The sequence below is a fragment of the Piliocolobus tephrosceles genome, chromosome 4 (genome assembly GCF_002776525.5).
Source record: "Piliocolobus tephrosceles isolate RC106 chromosome 4, ASM277652v3, whole genome shotgun sequence".
Taxonomy (NCBI): domain Eukaryota; kingdom Metazoa; phylum Chordata; class Mammalia; order Primates; family Cercopithecidae; genus Piliocolobus; species Piliocolobus tephrosceles.
This window is the reverse complement of record NC_045437.1, coordinates 121,479,275-121,500,583: the sequence shown is the minus strand read 5'-3', so window position 1 is coordinate 121,500,583 and position 21,309 is coordinate 121,479,275. Positions and strand designations below refer to the sequence as shown.

Sequence of the window (21,309 nt, the reverse complement as noted above, 5' to 3'; positions counted from 1 at the left end):
CCAGCCTGGGGAATGCAGTGCCCTGGGGATCTGTCAGGAAGGAGGAGGGAAAGCCTCCCTCTTCTCTGAGGTTTTGCTCAGGACCCCCAGGAAGATTCTTTTCAGTCATTCTAGCCCACAATTGTTTTCAAAGGCCTGCCCCAGAGACTGGAGAGGAGAAAGTGCCTGTCTCAGAATGGCCACCCTGGCTTGTGTATTACCATACATAAAAACAGCCCAGACTCCACGTTCGCCTCTCCCCCGCACATTTCCCTCTTGACGCCTAATTCCCGTCAGTCTCTGACCCAGGAGCCTGGGGTGGGGAGCTGGGGTGGGGGCAACGGCAGACCCTTTCAGGGCCTGAGAGGCCCACTGACTGGCAGGCACTGATTTTTTAATTTTAAAAGCAAAGTAAACAGTGATAGAAAAGGGCCCATATAAGAACTCAGTGTGTAAGTGGGACCTGCCTCAGGCAAATTCTTCTAATTTTCCTGAAAACAAGCGTTTTTACCCTTTGGCCCAAAGCCATTGCCTTTGCCATTAGACTTGGCCCCTGCCCCACACCCTCTCCTGGGCCACCCTTCTGTGTTTGAGAAGCTGCCCCTGGCAGAAAAGCGAATGACCTCCTGTGTTTTAGTCAGACACTTCCTACGGGCTGGTGAAGGTTTTTGGAGTTCGCTTACACCCCAGCCAGTGAGTCTGTGGAAATCCTTCACAAAGCACAGGGCAGCCTTCTGAACGGGGGATGAGGAGTTTAATGACAGATGCAACGACCCTCAACTACATCTGAAGGAGGAGAAAGAATTATCAAGACCGAATCCTGTAGAATTCTGCTGAGGTTTACTTTTACTTTATGCGAGGGCTAATTAAGCTGGATTTAGAAATAGGTTATTTATTTTTGTTCTGTAAATAGAATTATAGGTTGAATAGAGCCTCTACCTCAGCCAGGGGTCTTCCAACTTTTTTTAAAAGCAGGGGAACTTCCTGTTGAATGGAGTTGTGTGCAGAACCACAGCATAAAAATGGAAGCAGAAGTTCTCTGACCAGGATGGGAAGGAAGGCCTGGGGTCCTGCTCAGGTCTGGAGGGCACCCATTTCCTGCAGCCATCTGCCCCCTGCCTCAGTCCCTGATACGCTCTGTGGAACCTCAGGCTTCCAAGGGACAGAGTATGAAAGACATTGCTCTAAACGAATCAGTGCTGCGTGGAATGTATTTTCCAGTCGCTGCCTCCAGGATTACTGAACATGGAGGGGGCACTGTGGTCTCAAATCCCAGGAGCATTAGCATTTCCGTTTTCATGTAGGTTCACACAGTGCTCCCTTGTACTAGAAAACGCCAGTGGGTGTTAGCAAAGGCCCTTTACACGCAGAACAATGAGCCCGGAGTGAGGCGCGAGCTTCAAAGCCGTCTCTTTATGGGAAAGGGTGACGCGGCACCGGATTTACCCCTGAGCCTCTCTGGAGTGTAAGCTTCATGAGCCTGAGTAGGTGGCTGTTTGGGTCGGCTCTTCTCAGTCCCCAAATGAAAATATCCTATGGGCTTATTTGAAGCCTCAGGTCTGACATTTAGAGATGTATCTTCCTTCCCAAACTGAAAACACACATTTCCTCTCCGTCTCCTAAGACACTGAGGAATCCCGAGATGTCAGCCAAGCGCAGAACAGCCAGGTGGTCGAGACGCTGCTGACGGGCTGCTGTGACTGCACAGGACTCAGGGCTCTGTACTCTCAGGGGGGCTCCTGGTTGGGAGGAGAGCACCCACGTGTCAGGCCTCACTTGCCCAGGCTATGCCCAGGGCACCCCTGGCTTTTTCAGAGACTCCTCCTGTCCTCTCTCTGAAGCAGGCAGGACAGATGGAAACCCACTACACAGATGTGGAGAACAAGGTATTAGGAAGTGAAAGGCCAGGGGACGAAATCCCCCAGGGGTCAACCTGTCTCCGGGCGCTCAATGCACTCCCACAGCCCGCTCTGAAGTCCCGTTTGTCTTACAAGGATTTTCCATCCTAAGTGACTACAGGAGTCTTCTCTCTCCTACCGAGATTTATGGAAAGAGTTTCTGTTTTCTCATATACTTTCTAGTAAGCAGGAAAAAAATCCTGACTAAATGATGACAGGCAGAGAAGAAACAAGACACAAAGTGAAGACGGGCATAGAAGTCCACCACCTTGTCCCGGGTCAGGGGCCACCGTCTCTTCCCCACTGAGTAAATGGTAGAGCCACGTGATCAAAACCATCCCGCTTTCTCCCCATTCTGGGGAAAGCCCTTGGGGTTCTCTTGATGTTATAACATAATACAAGTAAAACAAAGGCAAAATACAGAATTTACAGAACGTCAGTTTCTAGCAGCAGCTGCCAGAGGACTTCTAGAGTCAGTGGGAATTGCAGGATGCCCAGGATGGGTATGAGGGATACAGACAAGACATCAGGAGCCAGGGTCCAGTTATGACCTTGCCCCTGACTGGCTCATTATGTGGCTGTAGGAGGAGATGGCGAAGAAGAAAAGGACTTTACCAGGCTGTCCGCAGACGCCCTTGTCCTAGAGGCACTGGAGTGGGACAGCTGCGTGGCTCCTTGGAAGACTCCAGAATCCCCTAGACTGTAAGAGTCACGCCCCTAAAGAAAAATAGGGTGAATGGAATCCTCAGTGCTGGGATCGGGGAGGAACCTCTGCTGCTGGAGCTGGTGAAGACCCTCTCTCAGGGCTTTCTGGGGTTTACTGAGAATCAAAGGCATCTTCTGGAATCCTACAGAAAAGCAGCCGTAAGGTTTACATGGTCCTATACATTTATTTTCCGTACTTTTCCTACCTGGAACTTGCTCATACCTCATAAAGGTGAAAGGTACCATCCCAGGATTTCGTTATCTGTCCATCTCAATCCCCTCTTACTCCCAACCAAATTATTTGTTTACATACTCACACAAATCCCATCTTACCTCCAAGACTAACAGCTTTGCCATTCCTTGGTCAAAATGGTGACCGACAGAATAATATCTAATGCTACTAACCTGTACCAGTGTCTGGCATTCCTTTTTTTTTTTTTTTTGAGACGGAGTCTTGCTCTGTCACCCAGGCTGGTGTGCAATGGCATGATCTCAGCTTACTGCAACTTCCACCTCCCAGGTTCAAGTGATTCTTCTGCCTCAGACTCCTGAGTAGCTGGGATTACAGGCACCCGCCAATCATGCCTGGCTAATTTTTGTATTTTTGTAGAGATGAGGTTTCACCATATTGGCCAGGCTGCTCTCAAACTCCTGACCTTGAGTGATCCACTCGCCTTGGCCTCCCAAAGTGCTGGGATTACAGGCATGAGCCACCGCGCCCAGTCCTGGCATTCTATTTTGCATGTACTGTCTCCTATAATGCTTACAACAAGCCTATGGAGTTAGGAGCTATTATTATGCCTATTTTTCCATAAGGAAACTGAGGCACAATGAAATCTGGTGTCTTGCCTTAGATCACACAATCAGTAGGGGATATAGGCAGGGGTCAAACCAGGTGATCTTACTTAAGAGTCCCATCGTCCGCATGTCACTCCACCACAGCATACATATTGTACCTTCAGATCTCCACGGTGCCACCAGCAAACTGACACAGTATGAGAGCAAACAAAGCCTTCCTATACTCACAGCAGAAAAATGTTCACAAAGGAGCTGTTGAAGGCTGCGCTACAAAGAGGGTAGTGTGGAGTAGAACAGGGAAGAATTAGCCACTGCGATCATCCAACAGGATGGACACGCCAAAAGTCACTTTGATTCTGCCATCAAATTAAGAACATGATTTTAATAAACGATTACATTTAGTATCTATTCCTCATTGCTATACCTTAGTCATGCTTGCACAAGCTAATTCTGAACCTAGTTTGTCTTCCCCGGGTGCTCAATGATGAAGTGATGAAAGAAAGTGCTTTTAGTTGTGTTCGTTGGTATGGGGGAAAAAACCCAAAACCTTGGCTAATCTACTCTCAGAAAACTGAGAATCATCAGTATCAAGAAGGCGCTTCTCCTGAGAGGACATATTTGCATATTTGCAAAATAAATGGGTTTCATTAGTCAGATGAAAACAGTTTCCGGGGATTAGAAACTTGTGGTCTCTAATGGTAGCTTCCCCTGCTCCCTCCGCCTCCCTGTCTCCTTTCTGGCGTAATTGCTCACCTGGCAAACCAGCACCAAGCTGGGACCTTCCAACCCTGCACACAAACCAACTCTTCGGTGGCAAGGCCAGCAGCCCACTAGACATCTGGGCCTCTGTTCTCATACAAAGCTTGAGCACCATGGTTGGTTTCCCTGAGAAGGTCGGTGATTGCAGCCGATTCCCAAAGCACTGGTATTCTTTCTGGTTCCTGTTGACCAACCATGAGTAACCCCATCACCCTGCCACCCTAGGACATTCAGCTGGCGACCATCTATCTATAGAGACATGTGACACTGAGATCAAGGATGTCCACCACAGCATTTAGCACGGGGCCAGGCACAGGGCAGGAGCTCCACAAAGCTCAGTGTGGCTGGTGGCAGCTGGGACAGGGAAGGGCATGGGGAGACTTCTGTTGCTGGCAGCTTTTTCCTTGAAGGGAGGCCTTTGCCCTTTCAGAGGGAGAACAAACAGAGAGGCATTAGGTCTGCAAGCACAGCCCTCGCAGAGCCTGACCTGCAGGCCTCCTCCCGAGAGACACATGATTTACCTACGAAGTCAACAGAGGGATATCTGAGCTACAACTATCTTTTCCCATTTCACACCAGGGTGACATTAAATGGTTCCATTTTCAGTGGATGGGGGAAGAGAAGAGGGGAAAATGGAGCTAAAGTTTCATTTTTAATGAACATCAATAAAATATTCTTCCCTAGGTACACAGTCCCCCTGCCCCAAACCTATGCAAAAGAAATAATCTGCTTCTTCCAGTGACTTTGGGCTTGCTTGCATATATCTGGGGCTTTGGATACAACATCAAGCCCTTCGTGCTGCCACACTAAATTCAGAAACATGTAAGAAGCTGTTGATTTCAATCTCCAACAACTCTTGGCTTGTAGAAATTTCGCCGATGAATGTTAGAGCATTGGATTTTTTAGTAGCCCTCCATACATGGTCATGTCCCTCTGGGCTGGCCAGTGACTTGGCATCAGGTCATCCATCCAATCCCCAGGTGAGGTGATAGGAAGTGGTGCTCCTGACAGTGAGGGGCCCCAGCTACCAATGTTTTTACGGCTTCCGCTGGGATGCAAAAGCAAGTGAGTCTCAGGAGGTGGGTGGCCTGAGCCAGGTGGAGTGGAGAAGTGATGTGCAGGAGAATGTGGCTCATGGTCTGTTGACATTCGGGATCCTTTCAGCTTCTGCAGGACCATCTTGACTGCTGCAGGTCTATGTGAGTGGCTCATCCTCACACCTGTCAGGCCGGGTCAGTGCACTCTCAAGAAATGATGATGAAGTGGGGGACCAACCACCTCACTGGCCAAGAATCCTGTCTCCCGTGGCCCTCAGTTTTATGCCTGGTGCACTAGGGCACTGTGACGCATCGCCTGCCCCTTCTCTAAGAGAGACACCTGTACCTTCCTAGACACACGGTCTGGAAGCTGGTCCTGAGAGGCCACATTGGGATCTGGGAAAAGCTGGACTCAGAGGCTCCCTGGGGATTTGGAGGGTTGGGAAGGGGCAAACCCTTCCACTGAGAATTTGTGTCAGATTTGAGCTCTGTTGTTTTTCCTACCCCATCTCCCCACTTCAGAGGGAGAGACTGCAATTATTTTTCTGTACCCCCTGGAAAGACTATTTGGGGTTCTAGGTTTGGGGAATCAAGTCCTATTGTGAAAGAATAGAATTAACTGAAAGAGGGAGGGGCTTCTCCTCCAAAACTAGAAAGGGATGGGGGTAGAGGGAGGTATGCATGGGGTCCAAGGATTTGGGAGAGGCAAAAGACCCCACAGAGTCGTGGCTGTGTGGCTTTCTAGAAGCCTTGCCCCAAATTCCCTTTCTCATCCAAGCCCAGAAATGCAGAGCTGCTGCACGCAAGAGACCTCAGTGGGCCTGGGTGATCTGGGACTGCTGATGTCCATCCTTTGTTTCTGGTCACCATGCAAACTCCTAACTCTGCTGGGAGGGGTGCTGGAAGGAAACAGGAGAGAAGGCCTAGATAACAACTGGCATGGCGTCTCCAACCAGTGTATGAGATGGGCATTCGAGGGTCAACATCAGGTGCAAAGGAGTGGTATTTCTGGCACACCTGAGTTTGTCCTTGGCACTTCACACGCACCACAACCCTTGCATGGCTTTATCTTTGGTGTCTATAAAGAGATCAGGGCTCTATTCTTCATGTAATAACCTTCCTAGAATTTGAGGTCAAGCTCTCTCTCCCCGTCCCATGCCCTCTCTCTCCCTCCATCTCCCCTTCCCTCCCTCTCTCCTCTGTTCATATTCAAAGCCAGGTGGAAGCTCTCAATAATAAATTGTGGGAGTCACTTGGGACACAGGGATGGCTGCTGATCTCACAGAGTTACAAGAAAGAAAGTCATCCAGATTGGCTCTAGAGTAAAATGCCACCAGAAAACGTATTTGAAGAATGAAATACTTTGTCATGGTTTAAAGGGACACATCCATTTCATCCCTTCCTTGTTTCTTTTCAGCCATAGAAAGGACAACCAGCAGCACCTCCAAAATGCTTCCAAAGGGTCTGCCTTGTATGCAAGGTTGTAGGTATTTTAAACATCCAATCAAGGTTATTCTTCTAGTTATAATGTTTTGATGCCACCCAAGGTTAGAACTGAGAAATGGGCCAGGCATGGTGGCTCATGCCTGTAATCCCAGCATTTTGGGAGGCCAAGGTGGGCAGATCAGAAGGTCAGGAGTTCGAGACCAGCCTGGCCAATATGGTGAAACCCTGTCTCTACTGAAAATACAAAAATTAGCTGGGCATGATGGCACATACCTGTAAACTCAGCTACTCGGGAGGCTGAGGCAGGAGAATCGCTGGGACCCGAGAGGCAGAGCTTGCAGTGAGCTGAGATCGCGCCATTGCACTCCAGCCTGGGCAACAGAGCAAGACTCCGTTTCAAAAAAAAAAAAAAACGGAAAAACTAAGAAATGGCCATTGGATAGGGTGAAAAGCTGTGTCCTCAGAGTGTGGTCCCCAGACCAGCAGCATAAATGTCACCTAGGAATGTGTTAGAAATTCGAATTCTTGGGCCCTACCCCAGACCCACTGAATCAGAAATTCTGGGAGGAGACCCAGGAATCTGTGTGTGTGTGTGTGTGTGTGTGTTTTGAGACATGGTCTCGCTCTGTCACCCAGGCTGAAGTATAGTGGAGTGATCATGGTTCACTGCAGCCTCAACCTCCTAGACTCAAGTGGTTATCCCACTTCAGCCTCCCATGTAGCTGGGATTACAGGTGTGCACCAACATGCTCAGCTATTTTTAAATTTGCTTTTGTAGAGACAGAGTCTCACTACATTGCCCAGGCTGGTGTCGAATTCCTGGGCTCAAGGTATCTTCCTGCCTCTACCTCCCAAAGTGCTGGGATTACAGGTGTGAATCACCCTTTAGGAGGTAATGAATGATCTTGCAAGTATGAGAGCCTCTGCTAATGGGTTCGAGACCTCTGGCTCTGGAGTGGGATACAGCCAGGTTTCAATTCCAGATCTGCAGGCATGGATCTGCAGTAGTTCATCTTGTGCTGCTGGCTTCACTTCTCTTAATTTGGTTTTCTGATCAGATAAATAGTAATAATTATCCCCACCCCATAAGGTTGTTGGATCAAATAAAACAGCACAGCTACATAGAGCCTTGTGTGGGTATTTTGGGGTGCTGAGTGATAACTAATCCTATCCCCATCCCCTTTCAATCCAGACCCATGTGAAGCAGGCAGATGGAGACCAGAACATGGGCTCCACTGCTGATGAACTCCTCTGAAGGACTCAGGCGTCTGGTCCCCACCTACCATTGGCTTCCTAGTGCTGCCTCCCACAAACTTTGGACAGTGTCCCTACAGGGTGAGAGGGTAAAGGTCTGCAGAGGAGGCACACAGCCCAAGTCCCTGCCTTACACTGTCAAAGCCCAGGAATGTGGACAGAGGATATGCAGCCACAAAACTCACAAATGCAGCCCTGGCTTCACCACGGAGGGCTGGCCCTGGGGCTGCAGGTACTGAGTGGACGCCCACCTGGGAGCTTTTGCATGGGAAGGCCCATGCCAAAGTGGACCTGCTGAACTACTCAGTCGTCCCTCTTGAGCCTGATGGCCTTGTAGCTCATGACCTGGAGTAGGCAGATGACCCAAAGACCCTTCATGGTTTTTGCACTTGGGGTCTGGGTATCCCCATCCTTCTTCGGAAATCAAGTAATCCCTGTCACTTGCTAAAATCAGTGCTCAACAAATACTACAATCATTACTGACAACAAAAAATCACTGTTCAACAAATGCTGCGATCATTATTAAGAAATTATGGCCAGGCGCGGCGGCTGTAATCCCAGCACTTTGGGAGGCTGAGGCAGGAGGATCATGAGATCAAGAGATTGAGACCATTCTGACCAACACGGTGAAACCTCATTTCTACTAAAAATACAACAATTAGCTGGGTGTGGTGGCAGGTGCCTATAGTCCCAGCTACTTGGGAGGCTGAGGCAGGAGAATCGCTTGAACCTGGAAGGTGGAGGCTGCAGTGAGCCGAGATTACGCCATTGCACTCCAGCCCGGGTGACAAAGGCGAAACTCCATCTCAAAAAAATACAAAAACAAAAACAAACAAACAAAAAAAAAATTGCAAAGGATATTAACATAACCTTTTCTGAAACGGAAAGTTCTTTCAGTTGCATCAATGCTTAAGTCTACAATGAAGAATTACTCAAAGAGAAGAGCAATAAAAGACTCACAGAAAGTGTTCAATAACCTAAAAACAATAATCACAACAAAAATTTTATGTAAGAACTCATAACAAAAACTTAATGGTGTTAGAAGTCAGAACATGACATTAATAATATGATACAGAGTTGAACGTGATAGATCTGGTCAGTATCAAACTCACTGAAGAATGGTCAGAAATTACCTTCATACGAACAGTAACAGAAAGAAAGACACACGCCTGACAGTTACTGGAGCCCTGAGCATACAGTAAACATCTGACAAATACTGATGGGCTGGCTATTTAGTTACAACAGTCCTGACAACCTATCCTTGAAGCATTATTTAATTTATACTAGATGTTCTTCATTGGGGTTTTCAGTTCTGAAATCTCTCTCAAATAACTTTTCCTGCCAAGCTGTTATTTGAGTTGCTTCGGAAATCTTTCTTAGTGAATTCTGCACTGAGTGGCTCCCCTGGAAGAAGTTTATTACTTTGTCATCTTATTTGTTAGGAAAGTTGTGATATGACAGAGGGACATAAATAATCCCATTCAATGGAAAAAAAGATGATGCTTTCCTGCAAATCCATAATACTTTTCACATTTCAAACCACTTCCACATTTATCCAAATGCTTTGCTATTTTATAAATGAGCATCTGATGACAACAAAATGAAAAAAAAATTCTCAGCCAACCCTTTCTGCCCTTTCTGAGGAAACTTCTCACCTCCAGCTCATCGCCACTGTCCATGTTTTGAACCTATGTCTTGTCTGCCTTATCCTGAGAAAAATGAAAAGTTCTCAAACCACCCCCACATATTAATTTGCCATCAACTTTTCCTATAAGTACTTAAAATTCACTTTCCGCTGGAAATGAAGGGAGAGGCACCCATCTTTTGAGTTTGGCTTGAACAATAAAAATATTTAGAGAAAAACCCCACCAAATAATGACAAGAAGTACAGGCATATAGGCTGCTCACGTCTTTTTTTTTTTTTTTTTTTTTTCCTCCTTAAGTGTACAAACGAGCATTTTGACTTGTTATGAGAGTGGGAATGAGAAAGTGAAATAGACTAGAAACAGGGCAATTTCATTTTTCTGTCAGCATCTCATGACAGGCCAAAGATAAACCTCATAAACTGTGAAAAATGAACAATTCTTGGTTTTGATAACCTAAGCTGGGATGAGAACCAAGGAATTAATATCTCTGGAACCCAGGAGTTTATCTCACTTGTTTTTCAATGATTAATCCCAAACTTATCCCATTTTTGTCAACAATTCAAACAAGCCAAAAGAAAAGTTTTAGACTCCTGGCTACAGCTCCTCTCTTAGCCTACCCTTCCTGGTGCCAAGTGAAGCGGTAATTAACCAAAGTCCCCCTCCCTCCACCTTTTTTTTTCCCCTTGACATACAGAATTGCAAGGCAGCAATACTTCAGAGAAGGGAGACATTGGTGGGAACTGCAAACGGTAGGTTTTTAGAGGAGGGAGAGGAGGGGACTCAAAAGAGGAATAGGGAGCATGGGGGTGTGAAGGTAATTACAGGAAAAAGCAATGTGGCTGGTATGGTGGCTCACTCCTGCAATCCCAGCACTTTGAGAGGCCAGGGTGGGTGGATCACGTGAGGTCAGGAGTTCCGGACCAGCCTGGTCAACATGGTGAAACCCCATTTCTACTAAAAATAAAAATAAATTTAAAAAACTTAACCAGGCATGGTGGTGTCTGCTTGTACTTCCAGCTACTAGGGAGGCTGAGGTGGAAGAATCATTTGAACCGGGAGGCGGAGGTTGCAGTGAGCCAAGATCGTGCCACTGCACTCCAGCCTGGGTGACAGAGCGAGACTCCATCTTAAAAATAAATAAATAAATAAATTAATTAATTAAAAAGCAAAAGCAATGGGACATCAATGAGTACAGATGGAATGTGGGGCAGACAATGAAAAGAATGGTCTGGCAGGTGAAGAGTTTCAGAACTAGGAGAGAGTGGAGATGACATCAGGTGGGAGGATGGACTTGCAAACCCAGTTACAGAGTGTGGACAGAATGTGATAGCCACAGGGAGCCACTGTGTCGTCTAGAGCAGGAAAGTCACATGGAGTGAGTGCGTATGAGAAGGGCAACGGTGTGCAGGCCACCAGCGGGAGAGACTACAAACAGGGGCTCTAATGTAGAAACATCTCAGTATTTGGGACAAGAGGGGATGAGGGCTACATTTTTCCATGTTTTTCTTCCTTGATCAAAGTATTTCCCTAACTCTAGCAGTCTCTTCTCACTATTAGCCAATTTTGCCATAGAGGCACAAAACTTGTACTACTGTTCACTTGTTCTACCTTATCCACTAATGACTCCTGTTTACTTAAACATCTGTTTTATCCTCACCTTGATCTTCAATGTCTGCGAAATTACAAACTTGGTATATTAGTTACGTATAGGTTTTAACTGCCTGAAAACAAGTATATGCCTAGTAAAAGAAGAAGTTTGTCTGAATTTTACTTAAAATCATCTCAAACTACCAGTGGGGCACTTATTCTTTGGGGGAAGGCTGCCTTCGCTCACAGGTTCTTAAGCTTACTGGGGTCACAGATTCCTTTGTTTATCTACTAAAATCTACAGTCCTTTTTTTTTCCCCAGAATACTCAGTGTGAGCACACACAAATAACTTTGCATGTCATTTCAAGTTGTCACTATTCCTTGGATTAAAACTCTTTTGACTTATCTGAGGCTTGAAGAATATGGGCCCTAGCTTCTGGGCAGACCAGGGCACTCAGCACACCCAAAGCTCACTGTGGCCTTGAAGTCCTACTGAGTGTCTGCAGTACCCTCTGTGGGAGTCTGACCCTGCTCGGCTTCTAGAATGTCCTGTGGTGAATGCCATTGCTAACGTCTCCTCCAATACCCTAGTTCTTTTCAGAGGCTCCTACCAGAAAATTGCCATGAGGAAACTCTATGGCATTGGTCTGCAGGGGCCAGAGTGGACGAGGTTGCACATGTGTGTGCACACACATATGCACACACACGTGAACACAGGCTCAGGGCAGAAGCTGAAGGAGTGAGCTGTGTATTTGTGCCTGGTCTCCCAGACTTTTCTGAGAGAAGAGTTTAGTCTCACCCGTGGCCTGTGATTGCCCTGTCAAATCAATTTGGGAGACTATAAAGATATAAGAGCTGAACAGCACCAACAGGAGACTCTCTTTTTTTTCCTTAAGGCTTCTTGCCAGATATAACAAGAATAAATATGAAATGGCTTCATATTCCAAGCATGAACTAATGTTAGGGCTGCGGCTGATAAGTAAAGATCAGCTAAACAGGCTTTGACACGGTGACTCTGGAGGGGGCAGCGTTCTCGCTGGAAGTGGGGATGTGGGGATTTAACGGGGCTGTTGTGGAGTGAGCTGTCTGGAAGAGGTTCCTCTTCCATAAAACACCCAGGCCCCTGCTGACTGATTCTCACGTTAGGAAAACATTGGTAAATCATCAGCATAATCCAAGAATTATTCCCTTCCTCTGCTCTGCGCACGAAGGCCCTTCTTTTCTTATCTGTTTTTAATTTTCTTCATGGGTGCCGTTCCTAGTCCATTAATTGAAAGGACTTTTGGCTAGAAGCCCATGACTGTTTTGGAAAAAAAAAAAAAAACAAAAAAAACAGAACAACACAAAACCCGAAGGGCTGATATTCCGTGCATCTCAGAGAAATAAAAGTGGACGGGAATGGCTCCTTCGGGAGTCCCTGCTAGGTTCGGTTCTGCCATGCCTGGAGGCACAGGTAGGGGGAACTGGCTGCCTGGACATCTTCCCCCAGCTAGGCTGCCAGGGTAAATCACTGGCTTTCAGAATGTCCTCTGGAGAAAATAAGGTCATTACAAGGCTTTTAAGATCAACCATAATAGACTCCCTCCAATTTGTTTTTCTTCGGCTGCTTTTACTGAGCCCTCTGGGCCTTCCTCCAAGTGCTGAGTATGATACTGCTCAGCGTGATGCAGAGAGGAGAGAAGGGGCTGTGGACTCAGCTCAACAGACCTGAGTGAAAATTCTGCCTCTGCGTCTCCCGAGCTGTGCAGCTTTGGGAATACAGGTAACCCCTCTGCTATAAACTGCATGTTTGTGTCCAATTAAAATTCATGTTTGGAAGCCTAACCACCAGTATGATGGTATTTGGAGGTGGAGCCTTTGGGAAATAATTAGGTATAGATGAGGTCATGAAGATGGAATCTTCATGATGGATGAATTCCCTTACAGGAAGGGTCCAGAGAGCTTGCTTTCTCTAGGCCATGTGAGGATACAGCTAGAAGGCAGCTACATGCCAGGATGAGGGCTTTCCCCAGAATCTGACCATGCTGGCACCTTGACCTTGAAGTTCCTAGTCTCCAGAACTGTGAAAAATAAATGTCTGCTGTCCAAGCCACCCAGTCTAACGTACAGGGATACGTTGTTTTATTGAGCTTTGTTTTATTGCGTTTCACAGATGCTGTGTTTGTCTTCCTTTTTACAAACTGAGGGTTTGTGGCAACCCTGCATCAAGCAAGTCTATTGGTGTCATTTTTTCCAATAGCAGGTGCTTTGTGTTTCTGTGTCAGTATTTTTAAGCAATAAAGTATTTTTTGATTAAGGTATGCGGATTGTTTTTAAAACATAATGCTGTTACACAATAGACTATGGAACAGTGTAAACATAACTTTGATATGAACTGAGAAACTAAAAAAATGGTGTAACTTACTTTATGGTGATATTCACTTTTTTTTGCAGTGATCTGGAACAGAAACTAATATCCCCCAGGTATGCCTATATTCTGTGATAGTAGCCTGAGTTGACTACAACAGCCTCTGAGTTTCAGGTTTTGTGAAACCCAGAATCTAATGTCTGCATTATGGAGTGGCTATAAACACCTGATGAGATAATGCATGTCAATTGTAGAGGAGAGCTCCTGGCCCATGGCAAGGTGAATGGTAAACATTATAACCAGTGTGGTTGCTATGATCATCAGCAACACCACCAGTATCTTCCCTGATGATCTGGGCCAAGGTTGAATGAGAATAGAGACAATACGTTCAACTTAGTTTAATGCCGTTTAGAAAGGATTTGTAAATGGCACTCATGATATTACCAGTATGTATATTCCTAGTTTCATTCTTCAGCTACATAATCGGGATATAGCAAAGGACACAGCTGTAATATTCATTCATTCAACAAATATTTACTATGTTCTAGACACTTTACTAGAGTTGCAGGTACAGCAGTAAGCAGGGCAGACACAATACTTGCCTTGCTGGTGAGTACCTGTGCCTTTGGAGCTCTGGGGAAAATGCAGCGCAAAAGGCTTCAAAGGCAACCTGTGTTATTGCTCAAGATTAGTGTTGCAAACAAACAGCAGCACATAGAAGTCAGCAGGGCCATAGGAACTTCAAGTTTATACTTTTCCCAAAATGCCCATAGAAAAGTCAACAGGCATTTGCTGTTGAATCTTCAACAGGCATTTCCTTAGTACCAGGCACTGTGCTAGGCCCTTGTCCTTGTGGTGGACAAGGCAGGCCCAGTTCCAGCCTTGCACGGCCTCATAATCTAAGTGAAAGGGGACACAGAAAAGAAAAATATCATCCTACCAAGTGGTAACGCCTGGTCCCCAAGGCCACTGCTGTCTCACTGTACTTCAGGGCCTTGCAGCATAACCACCAACCAGTCAGGCCATCCTCTGAATGTGGGTCTAGGGCAAACCTTAAAGCATTCTCTTCTCTAATAATCTATTTTATTTATAGGATAATACAAAAAGCAAAAAGTTAGCTTTCCTCACCTAAGAGATGGGACAACGAGAGAGTTGGCAGATCTGGATTGTATTCTACTGTCCATATGGCTGGTTCCTTCATCCCTTAACAACACGGCTCCCCACGGAGCCATGAGGACTCTGCCCCTCCCTTCCCTCTTTCTTCACTATTCCCCAGCCTCCCACATTACACACAAGTTGTGGTCTGGGACCAAGAGGGTTTTGTTTTTTAAACAGTTAAATCTTTCATTGCAGACCAATTAAAATTTAAAGATTTTCTCTCTCTCTCCCCACTTTGCGCTCTCTCTCTCTCTCTCTCACACACACACACCTCTCTAAGCACAAAGAGCTGGCAACAACCTAGTGTTTACTATTAGAAACAGGATTTGAAAATTTAAAGAAAGAATAGTTAATTCTTCACCTCGATTTGTCTTTTCCTCCCCAAAGCTCCCTAAATGAGAGATTGCTTTACCAGGAAGCCTGAGTGCTTCCCACCCAACCGTTCCTGTTGCTGGACATGGGCCTTTTTGCAGAGTGTTTGGATACACATGTGGTGCCTGAGGCATGCCCTGGGCACTTGGTAAGCCAGGCTACTCTCATCACGCAGCCCTGCCCACCCAACCCCCCAACTGCCACCTGTAATGAGGTTAGGCTCTGTGTCCCCACCCAAATCTCATTTTGAATTGTAATCCCCACAGGTCAAGAGAGGACCTGGTGGGAGGTGACTGGATCATGGGGGCGGTGTTCCCCATGCCGTTCTTGTGATAGTGAGTGAGTTCTCACAAGAGCTGATGGTTTTATAGGGCAGTTTCCCCTGCTCTTCTCTCTCCTGCCACCTTGTGAAGAAGGTCCCTGCTTCCCCTTCTGCTACGATTGTAAGTTTCCCGAGGCCTCCTCCACCATGTGAAACTGTGACTCAATTAAACTTTTTTCCTTTATAAATGACCCAGTCTCAGGTATGTCTTTAAAGCAGTGTGAAAACAGACTACTACAACCTGTATACTGCCAAGTCTCAGTATTTTGGATGTTTTCCTAGTCTGTCATCATGACTCATTGAAAATTCCAGGGGCTCTGCCCTGATCACCAAGGATGAAGGGGTGAGACATCAGGCAGTCCCTCTGGCTCCAACCTTATTCTGTGTGCTTTTTGATCCAAAACGAACAGATGTTAAAATAAAATTAGGTTGAAAGTGTCTAGGAATCTCTGGATAGGTAAGTATGTTTGCGTGACACATACCTGTGTGTGTGTTAAGTGTGTATTTTGGATTTGGGGTGCATAGTCTGCGTGTGTTTGCCTACATATACTGCAGCCTGGCTGCTTCACTGAACATATATTGACTTGCTCTGCTACAGTTTTAACTATCTTCACTTTCTCCAAGTTGAAAGCCCCTCCTAATAGCATTTCTTCCCAAGAGTAATCAGAACTAAAGATGGCCTTTACCTAATGCAGTTATAATGCATGTACACACATGCACACCTTTTGCCTTTAGAAATTGGGCTCCCCATGACTTCTCTTGCTGAAGCACTCAGGGCCAAAAAAGTTATCGCTAGATGTTAATTCAGACATTAATCTACCCTGTGAATTTTCCTTTTCCCTGTTGCCTTATAGGACACCAAACAGAGATCTCCTTGCAAAGCAGCCAGCCTGCCTGAAGGTCTGGTCCGGAGCTTCATGGAGCCCCATCCCCAGAGAACCGGACACTTTCTTTTGGGATTACCAGGTAGAGGGCCATTGTTCTGCCATGATGTAAGACAGGCTCCCAGCTCTATGTGGCTCTTGGTGAACTAATGATAATTTTATCCTCCTCTCGGGTAAAGTTAACACAAGGAAAGATGAAGATTAAAGGCAGAAATAAGATCAATTCTTTGCAATGAACAGAAATCACCTCTGTGAGGATGTGAGCTAGAGAAAACATTGGGTCTTATAGAAAAAGGTATCTCTAGACTCATGAAAAAAAGCAAATGATTCCTGTGGGCACTAATCTTTGGGTCACCACATAATCTGTGGCCATGGAGCTGCCAGGCTGGGAGCAGGCTCCAAGACAAGGGCCCGACTTCCCTAGCCATGCAGAGAAGCACAGGGGCTTGGAGAAGAGGCCATAGCAATAGCTAGAGCTGGCATCAGGAAGGAGCCAGAGAAATCCACAGACCTCTTGGGCAGGTGGGCCCAGACCAGACCAGACCAGACCTACGGTCCTGGCTAGCTCCACCTTTTTATTGACAAAGAGGGGCTCCCGGCTCAGCTACTGACTTCCCTTGTGAGTCTGGATGAGCCACATGGTCTCTGTGTCTCACCATCTGTTTTTTTTTTTTTTAACTTTTTAGTAAAAACAGAGACAGGGTCTCCCTATGTTGCCCAGGTTGATCTCAAACTTCTGGACTCCAGTGATCCTCCTGCCTCTCATCCTTTTTTTCAAATGGAAAATATTCCTGCCCTTCCTTTGCCTCACAGATAAACTATTTTGAAAGCAATAAAAGCAAACATTCACTAAACCCTTATTATTTTCCAGGTACTGCAGCAAACACTTGAACACATTTTCTCACATAACCCCTCCAACTACCTCATGATGAATGTATTTATGTGCTGTCATTATTTGCATTGAACTGATGAAGAAACTGGAGTTCAGAGATTAAGTAATTTGTGTGAGGTCACACAGCTGGTCAGGCTGGGATTTGAACCAAGGCAGCTTGACCTCTGCACCCAAGGTAACATTTCAATATGAGCCAAAATTACAATTTTTTTTTTAAAGAGAAACCAGGAAAGGTTAATTGGGAGGAAGCAATTATCTTGGAGCACAAAGCAAGTGCACAAGGTCCTTGAAAGGTATTAAACTAGAAGATGGTTTTTCTCCTCTTGAAACTCCCCTTCTACATCCATGTCCTCCCCTGCACCTTTAGAGACCAAGAACCTGCTAATTCACTTTCCAGATCCCACATAGCTGTGTCTCTGGGTGACCGTAACTTGGGTGAGTCAGCAGACAATCTCTGCAAGGCTCTCGGAAAGATGTCATTAGTGAGAAATGATGCCAAATGTCACATGTGGGAGTCTGTTTGCAAACAGGCTCTTCCCTCCTTGCCGAAGAGCAAGCATTCTGTGTAGCCACCAGCTCCTTTCCAGGTCACCTTTCTGCACCAGGCCCCCTGGCCCCACCCAGACACCCATGAAGAACAAACCTGCAGTAAACCAGGTAGGCATGTTTGGTCTGTCGTTATCACTGACAGCAGCTACCTTTCCTAAAAGGGACTTAGGTTACAGATAGTGAAAGCCCCAAAGCTGATTGATGCTACATCCCAACGTCATGTTAAGTAGCTGCACGCCACCAAAACAAGTTAAATGAGCATTCATTGAGCACTTACTTCAGGTAAGACATCAGATGTGATAAAGTATATGCCCATCCCTCCCAGAATTATAAACATAGGGCAAGAAAGGACTGAGAAAGGAACGCTGTAACATACGGTATAATTAAATACATGCTAGATGAACATAATTTTAATGATGGCTGGAACATATTTTGAACTATTAATTTATATTTATTTTTCATCTATTTTCTGTTCTTCTTCCTCAAGCAAGTAGCCCAACAGCCTTGTCTTCATTGCCTTGGGGATGGTAACTTGCAAAATAGAAAGGAAAAGTAGCATACAAGACTCCTTGGCTTTGAAATGCCAAAAGCTGTTGTCCAGAGGTGAACCAATGGAGTTTTAGAGGAGGAAGGAGGCTAATGAGGGTTTGTGGGACAAAGCATAGTTGGGCGCTTTGCAAAGGGGACCTAATGTCATGAATTTTGTCTGAACAAGACCCTAAAAAAATGGCAGTGTGGAAAGTCCAGGCAAACACAGGACCAGAGGTGACTTGGCAACAACTTCTCAGGTACCCAGTGTGACCACAGAGAGCTGCTAGCCCTAACAGTACTATATGAACAGGGATAAGGGGAAGGGGCAACCCATAGTTAACTTGCTTGGTTGCTCCTTTATCTTAATGTTGCACAAGTCCCTAGAACTGTGGCCCAGACTGAGGGTGGAACTCAAGCGATTTTGACCAAGGATTCCTGGATGGAATCCTGGATGGTGACCTGGAGGGGTAGGGCTAAAGTTGCCAGTGAATTATAGGATGCCCTGTACTGGGTGTCCTGTGTTTTTATTTGCTAAATCTGGCTGCCCTAAATATATCATGAAATAGAAATTAAGTTGACAAAATGATGTGGACTAAAACTCATACCTGAGTTTGTAAAACTGAATCTGTGGAATGAGATTCATTCCTATCAGAAAATAATGCCTTTTGGTCAGGTGTGATGGCTCACGCCTGTAATCCTGGCACTTTGGGAGGCTGAGGTGGACAGATTGCCTGAGCTCAGGAGTTCGAGACCAGCTTGGGCAACACGGTGAAACCCTGTCTCTACTAAAATACAAAACAATTAGCCAGGCATGGCAGCATATGCCTGTAGTCCCAGCTACTTGGGAGGCTGAGGCAGGAGAATTGCTTGAACCCAGGAGGCGGAGGTAGAGGGTGCAGTGAGTTGAGATCGCGCCACTGCACTCCAGCCTGGGTGACAGAGCAAGACTCCGTCTCCAAAAAAAAAAAAAAACCCTTTTATTTTTAGAGTGCTTTACAGTATGAAGCCCCTTCACATGGACTATGTCATTTGATTCTCCCTATAACCTACTGAGAAGAGAAATGTGAGTCTAATTATTTCCAGAAAGAAGAGTAGGGCTCAGGGAAGCTAAGTCCACTGAATACTAAGTCTATACAGGCCGAAGCTATAACCAACACCTGCTTCAGCCTCCAGTCCAGCTCTGTTCCTGGACCCTGAATTGCTTCTGAGTCCCAGCCTGGCCCAGGCTCCAGCATCCCAAAAATGACATCACCGAGTTCAGTTCCAAAGTGCCTCTCAGAAGCCTTTGTGAACCCTGGAGTTTTTGGCGTGTCTGACTCCACGTTACCGCTCTCCAGTGTGTAAAAAAGCCAGAACTACGAAAAGATTTAATTTGGAGAGGTGACCACAGTGAGTCTCCACTGCTTGTGGCTTCTAGGCAAAATTCTAACAGCTCTAGCTACTAATGCTCTGGCTTGTCATCTTCCAGGCCAGGTGACACCTATGTACACATAGGAAGATGGCTTCATTCCTCCGTGGCTCAATGAGGACAGTGTGGATGGTGATTTATGAAGAGAGCCGTGGAAAGAATGAGGCCAGACTTTCAGGGGTGCCTTGTAGACCCCCGAGGAGGAAGGCTGAGGAATGCACTGCCAGCACACTCAAGACAGTCGTTTGCCGGGGGAGAGGAGGGGCCCACTCTGTCAGAGCTCAGGGTTTTACACATCCTAAAATCTTTACTTATGGACATCAGGTCAAAGGGAAGGGAAAACACTCAACCAGACTTGAAAAGTAACCTGATGTTATTGTCAGCAAATGCGCTGCAGCTGTTTTTGCTATTACAAAAGCTGGTACTTTTTTTGTTGTTAAGTCTGAATCTGGTAGGAAATAGAGAATATGATTCTGGAGAAGCCCTCTGTATAGCACTGACCACTTTGATAAAAATATCATTTATTCATTCAACATAGGGGGCTTCAAAACCAGAGTGATATTCTTTCTTTCTCCCTCCCCCCTTTTTTTTGGTTTAACCAGGTGTTGGAAGACAGGAACCAGTTTTATTGTCATTTTTTATTCTTTATAACTTGATATGTTATAAATATTATTTACTATCTACTAAATAGTGAATATAAACAATAACTCTTCACCGTTGATGAAAGTCATGTTTGGGGGGTACAGGAAAGGGCGTCTTGTACATTGGGAGATGAGATGAGGATTTTGATGATTGCCTAGAAGACTTCATTTTGTAATAATCCTGAAGCGAAATGGCATGAAGCTCTGCTGACCTGTGATAACTGTGTGTATTTCCTTCCAATGTCTCACCAACTGGCAGCCATCCACTTCAGGTGTGTCAGTGGAAGGATGCCACCTCAAAGGAGATGGGACCAGCCTTATGTTGGGGTCAGGATTCTGGCCACTTGATCTGGGCAGGAGTGCTCTGCTCGGAGTGCAGTGCTCATTCTTACGAGCCTGAGCTGCGAAAGGTCAGCAGGACTAAGCTCAGCGCCAGGCCTCCAACTTCCCTTCTTCCGCCCCAGGTCTGGCAACTTGTAAATGTGGAGGCTCTGCTAAGCACTGGGATTTCATTAAGGGCCTCGTTAAAATTTACTAGAATCAAATAAAGAAAAGATCCAGCCTTGGAAATCATTCTCCACGCTGTCTCTCCTTCTCACCTCTTCCCAACCCCCAACCCCCACACCACTTACTCATCCAGGAAACCTTTAACAACTGAGCTAATTCTGGAAGGCTGCCCATATCGGATATCTTCAGAAATCACTTTGGAAAACGCCTTTAGGAAGGTAGGTCACCTCTTTCCATTTGTCTTATGATGGCAGGTCCAGAGCTTACATGAAGAGGCAGTGAAGCAAAGATGTAGAGAATATGGACTCTTCAGTCACACCTGGGATGAACCCTGGCCATGACCTACCTACTCACGGAGGAGCCCGGGCCACTTATCTAACCTCTCTGAGGCTCACTTTCTACATCTATCCAATGAGAATAGTGCTACTACCCATTGTATAAAATGTTGACAGAGTTAAGCAAAATAATGCAGGTTAGCTGCTTAATCCAGTGTCTACCACACAGCAAGTGCCAAAAATGTGAGGGATTAAAAAGGGGTCCTTTACTAGCACTGGCCACATCCCCATCTTATAGCTTTATCTTCCATTG

General features: G+C 45.9%; 1 protein-coding gene across 5 annotated transcripts in view; it reads right to left on the bottom strand.

The window, feature by feature from the left end:
- Positions 1-21,309, bottom strand: part of SLIT3 (slit guidance ligand 3) — a 630,484-nt gene that overhangs the window by 320,397 nt on the left and 288,778 nt on the right. The gene's annotated exons all lie outside the window — the stretch shown is intronic.